This window comes from Solanum tuberosum, unplaced genomic scaffold (genome assembly GCF_000226075.1).
Source record: "Solanum tuberosum cultivar DM 1-3 516 R44 unplaced genomic scaffold, SolTub_3.0 scf00015, whole genome shotgun sequence".
NCBI lineage: Eukaryota > Viridiplantae > Streptophyta > Magnoliopsida > Solanales > Solanaceae > Solanum > Solanum tuberosum.
Window position 1 is genome coordinate 1,060,006 of NW_006238941.1, and position 4,613 is coordinate 1,064,618.

Sequence of the window (4,613 nt, forward strand, 5' to 3'; positions counted from 1 at the left end):
TAATGGTGGACAATGGGAATTTGAATAGGAAGGATGAGAAGAGTTGGAAAGAATATAGGGGTTGGGTCGGGTGAATGAGAGAATGAGAAGAAGAGTGAAAGATTCTAGGGATTTAAGGGGTGGGTCGGGGTAAATCTAGGTCGAAACCCGGAAAATTAAGAAATTTGGGTGGTGGCACGATAGGGGGCGACGCGTCTCTAAGCGTGCCTGAGAGGGTGCTCTAACGTGCGACCCCTGGCGAGACACGCCAACCAGTGCCCCTGATCCCCTTTTTTTTTTTTTTTTTTTTTTACACACTAAGTTACAAATAATGAAAGAAAATCCTATCTTGCTATAACTAACCTATATTCTAAGAATTGAAACTATGCTCAAACAAAAATTTCAAGAATTCAAAAAAGAACTACCTATCTATTACATATTGTTCATGAGTTACCTCCCATGTTGCGCTTGATTTAACGTCGCGGCACGACGCAACTGGGATCATTCATCATTTAGCTCAAGTGCTTCCCGATCACGATCCGAATCCTCACCGAAATAGTGTTTCACCCTTTGCCTATTGACCAAGAACGTAAGGCCAGTTGTATCTTTGAGCTCAACAGCTCCATGTTGTGTCATTCTGACCACTTCGAAAGGACCACTCCACTTTGACCTTAGTTTTCTAAGGAATAACCTTAGTCTAGAGTTAAAAAGTAGTACCTTATCTCCTGGTTGAAAGTACGAGCTACTATGTGCTTCTCATGCCACCTCTTCGTCTTTTCTTTGTAAAGCTTGGCATTCTCATACGCGTGCAGTCTGAAATCCTCAAGTTCATGCAGCTGATTCACTCTCTTTTTACCGGCTGGCTCAGGGTCCAAATTGAACTTTTTAATTGCCCAATAAGCTTGATGTTCTAATTCTGCCGGAAGATGACATGTTTTACCAAACACTATGTGATAGGGAGAAGTTCCTATTGGTGTCTTATACGCAGTCCTATATGCCCACAATGCATCATCTAATTTCTCAGACCAATCTTTTTGCTGCGCATTCACCGTTTTCTGCAAAATTTGCTTCACCTCTTTATTCGAGACCTCCACTTGGCCACTCGTTTGAGGATGGTAAGCTGTAGCAACCTTATGACGAATACCATACTTAGCAAGAAGGTTTTTAACAAGATGATTAATGAAGTGCTTACCTCCATCACTTATAATTGCCCTTGGAGTGCAAAAGCGAGTGAAGATGTTCTTCTATATGAACTTTATCACCACCCTTGAATCATTAGAAGGGAGAGCGACCGCCTCAACCCATTTACTAACATAATCCACAGCCACAAGAATGTATTGGTTCCCACTAGATGGTGGGAATGGACCCATGAAGTCAATACCCCACACATCAAAGATTTCCACCTCCAAAATGTTACTTAGCGGCATCTCATGTCTTCTTGAAATAGTACCCAACCTTTGGCATTTATCACAGCCCTTCACAAAAGCAATAGAATCTTTAAATAACGAGGGCCAAAAGAAACCAGATTGTAGTACCTTATGAGCAGTACGCTCTCCTCCATGGTGACCTGCATATGGGCTAGCATGACAACTCTCAAGTACTTGGTGAACCTCAGACTCCGGAATGCACCTCCTCACTACCCGATCTATACCTTGCTTGAACAAGAATGGTTCATCCCAGATATAGAACTTGGCATCATGATTGAGCTTTTTCTTTTGTTGGGTGGTTGCACCCGGAGGATACTCGACACTTACTATCAAATTCACAATGTCTGCATACCATGGTACTTGAGAGATATTTAATGCCATAAATTGTTCATCCGGAAAATCATCCCGGATTTGCTCACCTTCATTCACATGTGAAAAATCCTCCAACCTAGATAAGTGATCTGCTATTTGATTCTCAGTACCTTTTCTATCTTTGATCTCAAGGTCAAATTCTTGGAGAAGCAATACCCATCGAATCAGCCTTGGTTTAGCATCCCTCTTGTTGAATAGGTACCTAATAGCTGCATGGTCAGTAAAAACAATCACTTTAGTACCTACCAAATACGATCTGAACTTGTCGAAGGCGAACACTAGAGCCAGCATCTCCTTCTCAGTCACTATGTAATTAGCTTGTGTAGACTCAAGGGTCTTGCTTGCATAATAGATCGAGTGGAACACTTTGTTCTTTCTTTGTCCCAACACTGTACCCACTGATATGTCCCTTGCATCACACATGAGTTCAAATGGTAATCCCCAATCAGGAGCAATTAAGATGGGAGTCTCAACTAAGTTCCTCTTCAACATCTCAAATGCTTTCAAACACATCTCATCAAAGTCAAACTTCACCTCCTTCTCCAAAAGACTGCACATAGGTCTGGCAATCTTGGAAAAATCCTTGATGAACCCCCTGTAAAAACCTGCATGACCAAGAAAACTACGCACACCTTTTACAGAAATGGGAGGGGGTAATTTCTCAATAACTTCTATTGTAGCCTTATCAACCTCCAAACCAGATTTAGACACCTTGTGTCCCAACACTATTCCCTCTCTTAACAAAAAATGACACTTTTCCCAGTTTAGAACTAAGTTAGTATCTTCACATCTAGCAAGAACTTTATCAAGATTTCGGAGACATACCTCAAAAGACTTCCCAAAGACAGAACAATCATCCATGACCACCTCAACAAAGTCTTCCACCATATCATGAAAAATTTCCATCATACACCTTTGAAAAGTCGCTGCTGCATTGCAAAGTCCAAATGGCATGCGCTTGAAAGCATATGTGCCATAAGGACAAGTGAACGTGGTCTTTTCCTGATCCTCGGGTGCAATCAAAATCTGGTTGTAACCGGAATATCCATCTAAGAAACAATAGTACTCCTACCCTACTATTCGGTCAAGCATTTGATCAATGAAGGGAACGGGGTAGTGATATTTTCAGGTAGCATCATTTAGTTTCTGGTAATTCATGCAAATTCTCCAACCGGTCACTGTTCTAGTAGGAATTAACTCATTATCTTCATTCCTTACCACTGTCATACCTCCCTTCTTGGAAACACATTGTACCAGACTTACCCACTTACTATCAGAGATTGGGTACACAATTCCAGCATCTAGCCACTTTATGACTTCCTTTCTGACCACTTCTTTCATTACAGGGTTTAGTCGACGTTGATGTTGTGCTTTGGGTTTGTGATTCTCTTCCATGTAAATTCTATGCATGCATAAAGCCGGACTAATCCCATGAATATCAGCCATCTGCCATCCAATTGCTTTCCTCCTCCGCTTTAAGATCCTCAATGCCGCATCAACCTGTAAGTCAGACAATTCTATAGAAAGTATAACAGGCAAAGTTTTATTAGTACCCAAATAAGCATACCTTAGGTGAGCCGGTAGATTTTTTAGTTCCAAAGTAGGGGATTCTTCTATTGATGGCTTTGGTAGGGGGCCCAACTCGCGTTCTAGTGACTTTACTTGATTCCTACGAGTGTGTACTAGTGCTAGATTTAATCATGATTCAATCTCTTGAGCTTCAGTGTCTCCCTCTATCTCATGACCCACTAACAGTTTTTCTAAAGGATCTTCGGGCACAACTACTTGTGATTCCACTATGCGATCAACCACAGTAATAGCAGACAACTCTTCATAAATAGAAGGTAATTTTAAAGCGCGGTAAACATCAAATACCTCTACCTTATCATGTGCCCTCATGGTTAGTTGACCGGCTGCTACATCAATCAATGCCCTCCCCGTGGCCAAGAAAGATCGTCCCAAAATGAATGGAACTTCAGAATCGGGTTCAAAGTCTAAGACCACAAAATCTACCGGAAAAATCAATGAGCTTACTTGCACTAACACATCTTCTACCAGCCCCTCTGGCCTAGCAATGGATCTATCTGCAAATTGGAGAATAACAGTGGTTCGCTTTGGACTACCCAACCCAAGCTTTTGATACAAAGATAGAGGCATTAAATTTATACTTGCCCCCAAATCACACAACCCCCGGGCATGAACACTTTGCCCAATTGTAATCTGCACAGTAAAACTATCCGGATCTTTTAAATTTTTGGGCAGTCTGTTTTGGATCCTTGAGCTGCATTCCTCAGTAAGTGCTACAATTTCATATTCAGTGAGTCTCCTCTTGCTGGCCACTATGTCCTTCACGTATTTAGCATACTTCGGGATACCCTACAAAATGTCAACCAAAGGTAGATTAATGTGAACTTGTTTAAGGAGAGAGAGAAACTTACCAAAGCATTAATCTTCATTCTGCTTTTTCAGCCGCTGTGGAAATGGGGGTGGTAATTTCTCTTAAGGAACGGGTACCTCAACATTGGAGCTTTTTACTACCTCTTCCACCTTTTTTGCTTTGTTACTTATCTCAGTGTCTCTTTTCTTTGGAGCTGGTTCCTCTAATTACAGCCCACTCTAGTACTTACCGCATGCAATTTGCTTTGGATTTGGCTCAGTATCACCGGGAAGCCCACCAAGAGGACGCAAGTTCAAGGAATTAGCCACTTGCGCAACTTGTTTCTCTAAACTCATTTGGGACATTTGGATGTTTCTAATGTTCTCATCCTGCTTATCTAGTCTAGCATTTAATTTGGTCCCTATTTCAGTCATGAGCCTTTGGAGTAGTTCTTCACT

General features: G+C 41.6%; 1 pseudogene; it reads right to left on the bottom strand.

Moving 5' to 3' along the window:
• Positions 1–480: 480 nt before the first annotated feature.
• On the bottom strand, positions 481–4,234 carry LOC107063130 (uncharacterized; annotated as a pseudogene).
• Between the last annotated feature and the right edge of the window lie 379 nt (positions 4,235–4,613).